Source organism: Hyperolius riggenbachi, chromosome 3, assembly GCF_040937935.1.
Source record: "Hyperolius riggenbachi isolate aHypRig1 chromosome 3, aHypRig1.pri, whole genome shotgun sequence".
Lineage (NCBI taxonomy): Eukaryota > Metazoa > Chordata > Amphibia > Anura > Hyperoliidae > Hyperolius > Hyperolius riggenbachi.
The window spans coordinates 157,629,360-157,639,606 of NC_090648.1; the positions used below are offsets into that span (position 1 = coordinate 157,629,360).

At 44.0% G+C, this 10,247-nt stretch overlaps 1 long non-coding RNA gene across 1 annotated transcript; it reads right to left on the bottom strand.

Annotated features, from left to right (window-relative positions):
• Positions 1 to 316: 316 nt before the first annotated feature.
• Positions 317 to 2,682, bottom strand: LOC137561198 (uncharacterized). The gene is made up of 3 exons (XR_011029921.1): positions 2,533 to 2,682; positions 778 to 825; positions 317 to 518 (listed from the first exon to the last, which is right to left on the bottom strand). It is a non-coding gene; the product is annotated as an uncharacterized lncRNA (long non-coding RNA).
• Positions 2,683 to 10,247: the final 7,565 nt, after the last annotated feature.

Here is a 10,247-nt window from a genome sequence, read left to right on the forward strand (position 1 = left end):
CTGCTGTGCAGATTTTTCCTGCACAAGAAAACGCTCCGTTTTCCTGACAAGTGGACACAGGCTCATTTACTTTTATTGGTTATGCGAATTTGCATGCGGGGAACGCATGCAAATTCGCGTTAGTGGAAACGCACCCTTAGTTCTTTTGTAATTAAAGAAATAACAGAGAATCTCCCTATAAGAGATGGACTAGTCCAAAATCTGACTGATTTCCACTACCTGCTGTAAGTGACAGCAACATAAGAAAAAAAAGTAATTTAAACTGCATTTTATCCTGGCAAAAGTGTACATTTATATATACTGTATGTATTTTTTTTATTTTTCATTATAATGCTCCTTTAAGGGTGTCTGAAAGTTGGCAAAACATGTCAACCAAACTGGTAGATGTTAATCTGCCCTGTGATGGCTGTTTGATGAAGCTCTCACTCATTCCTCTCCTATTCTGCTGATATCCCATCCTGTAGTTCAGTATGCACCTGTACAAAGCCTTCTGTGTATCCATAGATTTTTGTATATGCCTGTGGACACAAATCATTACTTTTATTCCGATTTCATGAAGCTGCAGGCAAAAGGTTTTCTTTTTTATTTTCTGTTTCTTATTTATAAAGGTCACAAAGTCTGTGGTGAAACCGAATAACTTTAATAATATATTGCAGTGGACTGTCAGACATTGCATGATTCTACATACTTTCATTACAAGTGTGGCCTGCATTGCCTGCTGTGCTGGCTCACCAGATTTAATTTAGATTAAAAAAAATGTAATTTATGAATGCACACCTACGGTATTGTAGCCTGAGTGAGGGATGCTTTAAGTGTTAAAAATGCCTAAAAGTATAAATAAAATAAATAAAGAAAAGGAAACATAAACAAAAACATACAAATTATCCTATGATATCAACCCAAACCACTTAGTCAAATCTCTGTCTCACCTATTAAGCTAGTACAGGTTAACAATCATAAATTATAGGGAGCTGAGATATATAGCAAAATTACAAAATTTATTCATCAATTAGTACATATAAAAATCAAATAATCAATTTCCACATGATTAAAATCAATTAAAACTCATGATTCTATAGCTCTAGTGCTACGTACACACATGCGACAACGATCGTTCGTTGAGAACGACGAACGAACTTTTAATTGATGAAAGAACGACCTAAGTAAAGATAGTTTTAAAAGGTGTGTAACGATCTGATCGTTAGAACGAACGTTACATCACAAAAAGCAACTATTGCGCCTGCGCATAAAAATGAGAAGTTTCACGGAGAAATAGTGAAATGCGCATGTCAAGCCTAGTACGAACGATCGTTTCCAACGATGTACTACTTTTGCAAACGATCGTCGTTGGTTAAAATCCGCCGAGACAGAACTTTCTTTTGTAGCGATTTGGCTCGTTCGTCGTTTGCCTTAATAGTCGGTGGTTCGTTTTTTGTAACGATCGTCGTTGGTAAAGATCGGGGAACGATCGTTACAAACGACTATAGTCGCATGTGTGTACGCACCTTAACCATACACCAGACAGCTAATTACAGGCAGCATAGCTTACAGGTGCACCTATTATAAACCAGTATATGCATGCATTGTTATCTTCAGGCCTCTTTAACCACTTGCCGACCGCACGCTTATACCGTGCGTCGGCAAAGTGGCAGCTGCAGGACCAGCGACGCAGTACTGCGTCGCCAGCTGCAGGCTGATTAATCAGGAAGCAGCCGCTCGCGCGAGCGGCTGCTTCCTGTCAACTCACGGCGGGGGGCTCCGTGAATAGCCTGCGGGCCGCCGATGGCGGCTCGCAGGCTAAATGTAACCACAAGCGGAAATAATCCGCTTTGTTTACATTGTACGGCGCTGCTGCGCAGCAGCGCCGTAAGGCAGATCGGCCATCCCCGGCCAATCAGCGGCCGGGGATCGCCGCCATGTGACAGGGGACGTCCTGTCACTGGCTGCACAGGACGGATAGCGTCCTGTGCAGCCCGGATCTCCGGGGAAGGGAGGTAGGAGAGGGAGGGGGAGAATGTCGCCGCGGAGGGGGGCTTTGAGGTGCCCCCCCCCGCAACATGCCTGCACGCAGACGCGATCAGACCCCCCCCCTGCACATCATCCCCATAGGGGGGAAAAAAGGGGGGGCGATCTGATCGCTCTGCGTGCACCCTGATCTGTGCTGGGGGCTGCAGAGCCCACCCAGCACAGATCCCAACAAACAGCGCTGGTCCTTAAGGGGGGGTAAAGAGTGGGTCCTCAAGTGGTTAAATACAGATATGATAGGCTATAGAGCGTCATCCATTGACAAAGCAATATCTTCAATTCACCCTGTTCACATTATATTGCCTCTTATCCACAGAAAGCATTTACTGGATACACCCCCATTACGTGTAGCATCCAGCTACCCAACCTTGTTTGCCTTGGACTGCAACCGGATAACAGTTAAGCATATATAACATCCATCAGATAGTAAAATTTTAGCAAGCAGGCACATTCGTTATTATCATAACCTTGTATAGGACCAGTTCGGTCAGTGTGGCCATTACTCACGTGCCCTGTCAGGTAAGCAGGGACCTAGCCAGCAACGCGGCAAAGTTCATGTTTAAACGGTCTTTTTGCGGCGATCCTGTTCAGCCGCCGCACCAGCAAGATGCCCGGGAGTCCAGCCAAACTAAGGAAGAGGGGCGGAGGCTCAGGGTGAATCGCTGCAGCCACGGAGGTGGCGGGATGACGTCACAGAGAAAAACAAAAACATCAACAATATCTCTGTTTACTTTACTCCAAACATACAGTAAATGGCAAGACCCACTGTTAGGGGGTTGATAAGATCCTTGATTAGATTATTTCAGGCAATGCAGTTTCAGGGCCCCTTTACTCGCTGGGCTTGATTCACAAAACTTAACGACCAGCTAACGCCGATAGGCGGCGGCTGGTCGTTTGTGGTATCACATGGAAACGGCCGCTCAGTCCATGTCAGTTCACGGAGGGTGTCTCCGTGAAAAGCCTGCGAGCCTCCGATCGCGGCTCGCTGGCCAATTGTAAACACGCAGGGAAGAAATCCCTGCTGTGTACATCAATACGGCGCAGTAGCGCCGTAAAGGAGATCGCCGATCCCCGGCCAATTAGCGCCCCCCCAGCTCGGCCACACGGAGCGGCGGCGATCAGACCCCCCCAGCAGGTCATCCCCCTAGTGGGGAAAAAAGGGGGGAAGTCTGATCGCCCTGCCTAAACCACGATCTGTGCTGCGGGCTGGAGAGCCCACGCAGCACAGATCAACCAAACACAGCCCGGTCCTTAATTGTTTAATTACTTTTTTACCTCTACTATAAAGGGACATAATGCATGAGATTAACATTTAGGGAGAGATAATTTGTGAGATAAAACAGAGCAGACATTATTTATGGTTATCAAGCAACATACCTGTGCATACAAAGTTTACATGACCCTGCCTCAATATGGAATTATTTGCATCACATTGACCATGCATACCCATCACAGTGGATGACCTTTTCCAATTTCTATTAAAGGGAACCTGAAGCGTCAGGTGTATGAAAGCTAACATACCGTATGTGTTTTCTAATAAATAATACCAATTGCCTGGCTGTCCTGCTGATCTTTCTGGTCAGTAGAAGACAGTGCTGTTTTCTGAAGCACTTATACATCAAAGAAAAAGTTCAAATGTAAACAGCAAATATTAAAGGCAACCAGAGAGGAATTCATTTTTAAAATAGAAAAAGATTTTTTACATACCTGGGGCTTCTTCCAGCTCCATAAGCCTGGATCGCTCGCACGGCGCCATCCTCCGCTTCCTGGATCCGCCGGTACAGGGCACGTCACTTCCGGCGGACGCGGCCAATTGTCGGCATCATAGGTGCTCCTTCCATACCTGTACGCATGCGGCTGCGCAGTAGGCAGCCACACGCGTAACTGTATGGAGGGAGCCCCCTGTGATGCGGAGAATTGGCCGAGTCCGCCGGCCGACTGGCCGACTGGCGGTAATGACGGGACCCGGTATCGGCAGATCCAGGCAGCGGAGGATGGCGGCGTGGGAGCGTTCCGTGCGTATGGGGCTGGAGGAAGCCCCAGGTATGTATACTTGATCCTCTCTGGTTCCCTTTAAAGAAAGATGCAATGTCTTTAGACTGTAAGCGCGCAAGGGTAGGGCTCTCTCATCCTTTTGTGTCTTGGATTTTGTTGTTCATTTCATAGCTTGCACTCTGATACATCTTATTCATCACGCTACATCTGTCATTGTAATCACCAGTTCAGTATTTTATACCCATGTCCATATTTGATATATATCATTGACTGTATCATTATGTCCCACTTGTTTGTTTTCCTATTTTGTACATTGCCACGGAATATGTTGGCACTTTATAAATTAATAATAATGATGTTATATATATAAAAAAGCTATATAACTGAAAATAAAAAAATTAGATTCTTTTCTTTGCTACTAATGTTCTATTAATTATCCGTACTACACACATTCATTTTATTGTAAAGTTTCATCGCTTCAGTTGCACTTTAAGGCCTCATTCACATTGCATTGCGCTCGCAGTCTCGCCCGCTCCGAGCGAATTTTTTTTTGCAAATCGCTCTGCTCTGCGTTTTGTGCAGAGCAATTATTTAAATCATTTCCTGACATCAGTCAGGAAGTGATTATTTTGCCCCCGGGAATGAATAAACACAATAAATGTATGTATTCATTAAAGCACTGGGGAAATTGCCTTTTCAAGTGCTTTGCGATTTTCCTATACCTTCCATTCAGGGCAAACTGCCCTGAAAATGGTACATGCAGCGTTTTTGTCAGCGGCAAGCAAACGGAACACCCCAATGAGAACTATCTCATTGGGAAGCATAGTGTAAGCACTTTTAGGGTGATTTGTACAAATCGCATGTGCTTAAAAAATCCAAAAAACACCTCTAACGTGAATGAGCCCTAAGGCTCAGATCTACCATTGCGCAGCTGTGTGTAGCATAAAGCTATGTGACTGACGATAACATATCGTTTTTCAATCCCTCTGCTTGATTATATAAAGAACGAAAATACCAATCTATCCTACCTAATAAAAGGCAAGTACCCTGTGTCCCATGTCCGTCCGTCAGTGCTTTTTGTGCACTGCGCATGTGCAGGGATGCAGAGACACTGCTGAGAGCCAGAGGAGGATGGGGCCAGAGGGGGCAGGCGTGTGTGCGTCACGCGCGACAGGTGCACGGTGGGCGCGCGCATGTGCGTGGCGCATTAGGGACAGACCTAGCCCATTTTTAAATGGCTAAGTCACTAGTGGTTCAATAAAATAATAATAATCAAGCTGTACAGTTAGCATTAATCCTTACAATTTGTAGAGCTGAACTGTAGGAATTACTTATAGAATCTCTCAACAAAGGTTGAATTTCACTTTACAGTAAATGTTGAGGTTTATTATTTTTTTTTTTACATTATTGCAGCAACAGTCTGTTTATGAAAAATAAAAAAATCAGGTTACCAGCAAAAAACAACAACAACAACAAAAAACGCAGACATAATATTTTGAGGATTTTTTTTTTAAAGAAGAGTCTATGTCACTGTAATGTAAAAAATGTTATTCCCGACTCCACAACCATCATTCCATTCTCTTTAATTTAGTTCTGTCAAATACATTTCACTTTTTAAGTGTCAGTCTCCCTGATGAAAGCCACTGCGCTTTGTTCTGCCGCTCACCGGTGGACAGAGCAACACAAGCCCCTCTCACATGTGCTCTTCACTGTCATGGATTAAGGTGCAGAGGCTGTACCGTGGCTCACAGCAGAGGGATGAGAAATTTATCCATAACAGAAAGTAGCAATCCAGTAATTGAAAATCAGCCATGCACTTGGTAGCCCGTCTCTGACTCTGACTAAACAGTTCTGATTTCACAAGGAGAAAGATAGAAGGAAAATTGCATATCAGGCAAATTGAATGATTAAATAAAAATATAGAAATGCTGGTGCTCTTTTTCCCATCCTCTAAGCAGAATAAAACATAGCATATGTGCTGAAAAAAAGGCTCTTCTTAGCTCAGCACAGGAGAGACACCCATATAACAAACTCAAGGGCAAAGATCTTACAGTACCAGGCCCACTTCACACTGCTGTTATAGTGGACCTGAACTCTTGCACAGAACAGAAGGAAAACATAGAGAAATGTGCCCTGTATGTATTTAGAGAGTTTAGCCTGTCTAATTCCCCCATTTGTGACTATTCACACGTTGTAATTTGATCTATCAACTGTATCAGATGACTGCCTTGGTAGAGCAGCTCATTTGTAAATACAGGATGTTAACCCTATGTCTGTTTCCATGAAAGCAAGAAGTAGGCACCCAGCAGATTTATTGCAGGATTCATATCAGATGTAACAAAGAAATGTTTTTCTTTAAAGGTTATTATGATGTTGCTTATCTTTTAGACCAGAGAGTCATTCTGAGTTCAGGTCCACTTTAACAGAGCTCTTGATACTCACATTTCTTGAGCTTGGTTCCCACTACACACAAAATTATACAATTTTTGGCAATAAGATCATTGGACATGTCAACAGATCCAGAACACAAACTCAGGCCCTGAAAAGCTCTTCCAGACAACGCAAAAACTCTGTATACCAATGGAAACAATGAAAACTTACTGAGAAAGACTACATCCATGCTCACTGGGGGGTTTTAACTGAAAAATGGACAGACAGGGTAGGGGTGAACCCTTTTTTTTGTATATATCAGGGTACAATCCATCAGGAAACCGGACTGCAGCCAACTTCTTTATTGTAAATCAAATTTTCACAAAGTAATTTTCCTCTTTAACAAAATGAGTTCCACACATTCATGTACAAGGGGATAAACCCAACATGAAATAACAAGCAAAATACAGGCAATGAACAGCCCCGGGCCGCCCATGAGGCGGGGTGAGGCAGGTTCCTCAGGCGGCAGAAGTGGGGGGTGGAACTCACCTGGCCATGGGGAGGGGGGGCGCCGAGCTGGAGGGGGTAGCAGCCAGGAAGGGGGCAGCGGAGCCCCCTCCCTCACCTGGGCCCCCCAGGATACGCTCCCCCTTCAGCTATTAGCACAGTGTCAGGCAGCAAGCGATGACTTACCTCCTTATGTTCCAGCACTGCGTTCCACCGCGGAAGTACAGTGGGCGGCACTGCAGGAAGTGACGAGCGGTGGAACGCAGTGCTGGAACGTAAGGAGGTGAGTCATTGCTTCCCAACCCGCTGCCTCACACTGCGCTAATAGCTGGAGGGGGAGCACAGCCTTGGGGGCCCAGGTGAAGGAGGGGGCTCCGACCCCCCTCCCCACTGCTGAGCCCACTGCCCCCCTTCTTGGCTGTTACCCCCTCCAGGCTACCTATACTGGGGGCAATTATATTACCTGGGGGGGGGGGGGGCGGCATCCTCACAAGTTTGCCTCAGGCGGCAAGAAGTCTAGAACCGGCCCTGGCAACGACACTAGTTCGTTTTGAGCCTACAGGCTCTTCATCAGTGGAGAGCAACTTCCAAACCATTCAAGGGACACGTCATAGGAGAGGAGACATTTCAGCCCTTATTCACTTCACTTTTCTCCTAGGGGATATTTTTACACCTTATCAGTAAACGGCCTATTAAGCCAACAGCAATCAAGAAAATGCTCAGAATAATTTTGTCGGTGCCATTTCACTTACTTTTGGGTACTTTTCAATTGCAGAGTGCTGAAAAATTATTTTAAACAGAACATTAAATATTATCTCCTGAGAGAAAAGTGAATTCAATTGAATAAGGGCCTTCTTCTGTGATGGTCAGTACTTAGCTGCAGGAAGGGTGTGTGGTAATCCAAGTGATTTGAAGTCCCTTGAATGGTTTGGAGATTGCTCTCCTTGTATTTTGCCTAGGTTAGGTTTATGCTCTTGAACATGAATGAGTGGAACTAATTTTTGTTGAAGAGGAATATTACTGTATGAAGAGTAGATTTGCAATAAGAAAGTTGGCTGCAGTCCTGCTGCCTGATTGATTAAATCCTTACATATACAAAGAAGTTTATGAAAGGTGTGATGGAAAATTAAAATATTATAGCACAATATAATTTTTGATGGTCTCCCACTGGATATACAGTACATGCCTTTCCCACTTATTCCATTATTTGCACATTGTTGTGGTACAGAAAGGAAGGTAAATAAAGAAAGTATAGTGGACACACTGTCCATTATACCTTTTTTCATTTAATTTTGGCATATTAACAAAAAGTAGTGGATACTCTGTCTAATAGAGTTAGCTGTTTAGCATACTGGTTAAGGCTGTTGCCTTTGGTGTAGGGTTTGAGCTTTTGACCAGGGTTCAAATACTGGCTCAAACCAGTATGTAAAAGAGTAAGGAGTCATTGGGCAAGGCCCCCTAATGATGATGGTACCAATAGAGCACGTCGGGCTTGATTCACTAAGACTAATAGCACACCTTATCAAAGTTAACACGCCTTATCAGAGTAGTATAGCGAGGGATACAAACCCGCAGGGGCTCAGGGCAGGATGAGTGTAGCTCTCGTCATTGCCAATTAGCAGGCATAACTTCGCTATGTTACTCTGATAAGGCATGTTAACTTTGATAAAGCGTGCTAACTTTGATAAGGTGTGCTATTTGTCTTAGTGAATCAAGCCCTATAAGTCTGCCAGGAGAAAAATGTAATATAAATGTTTTCTTTTTTAAATGTATACTTTCCATTGTCTCCAGCAGCAGAAGGGCTCCAGAGCAGAGACAGAAATCAGAACCCAGCCAAATCAGAAGTGGATGGACACAGAGGAATGTACATCACATCCGCTAGAACCATTCACATTTAAGCTGTGGTTCAGTGTGAACCCAGCCTGTCAACCTTCCAGGCCACAACATCTGACATTCAGTAGTGATGCATCATGGGGGATATTTCTTGCTCACATAAAACTGAATTATTGCTATTTTTTTTCTGTTTTATGCTGGATACACACGGTGCGTTCGTGCACTCAATTTTCCCGTTGATTCCCGTCGATTCGTTTATTTCCAACATGTCCGATTTGGATTTCGATGGATCGTTAGGTCGATTCGGCATACTTTGCATGCGAATCGACCTAACGATCCATCGAAATCCAAATCAAACATGTTGGAAATAAACTAATCGACGGGAATCGACGGGAAAATCGAGTGCACGAACGCACCGTGTGTATCCAGCATTAAGAAGGCAAAATTATATTAACCAAATAATAAAATAACTCTAAGGTTAAAAATAAAATTAAAATGCAACTCCTAGAGGAATACCTATTTCAGGTGCTATAAGGACTTTGAGTATAAAAACATTTGCTTGTAGGGAGTGAACCACTTTTCAGGTGGTTGGCTTAAAGGAAATATCCGGTGTTTTTTTTAAAAAAGCAGATGTCCTTACCAAGGGCTTCCTCCAGCCCCTGGCAGCTTATGTGTCCCTTGCTATGGCTCCGCTCCCAGCTGGTGGCCCGGGGTCCCCTCCGTTGTAGCAGCTGACCTGGCGAGGTTCGCAGCCTCTGCGCCTGCACACAATGCTCCCGGTGCAGATGCTGCCGACCTCGCCAGGCTGGCTGCTGCAACGGAGGGGACCCCAGGTAAAACATAAACTTAAAGAATTCATTTTGTAATTGCTAAAAGATTCATATGTATATATGCTAAAAAGTATCAAAACTGGGTAGCTGAGGGGGAAGCCAAAGGAGGTAGATAGTAGTAATAAGAAGGAGACTCCCAGATGTCTATTCACTCCCAGTTAGGTAGATAAAAGGTGTCATTTTCAAACACACCCCGCACCTGTTTATCAGAAACTAGTAAAAAGGCCCGCCCGTTAAAAAATGGGGCTAGGCCACGGCCACTAAACCCTGGCAAGGCGCATTCTGACGTGTCTCGCTCACCCGTCCCCCACCGCTGTCCGAAGTATTTGCACACAGGGAGATGTTGCTTACTTGGCAGTTGGAAAAAGCTGTTATTTCCCACAATGCAATGAGGTTCTCAGACAGCAAACTGTCAGGTCTAGCAGCAGGGACACAGGAGGACGCAGAGACACAGGGGTTTTATTATATAGGATTATTAAGTGTAAACGTTTTCTTTAAATAATGTGCATATTGACAAATAAATAATTTATTAAAATTAATAAAACTTTTCATCCTGTACTTTTGTTTTAATCTATATATATCTTTCTTTTAATTTGTGTACTTATTTCTACTTTAACTACTGTAAACACCTATCTTCTGAAATTATCTTTTCCTGTTCACTTCCTTGTTTTTACTTAAAGCTTTTGT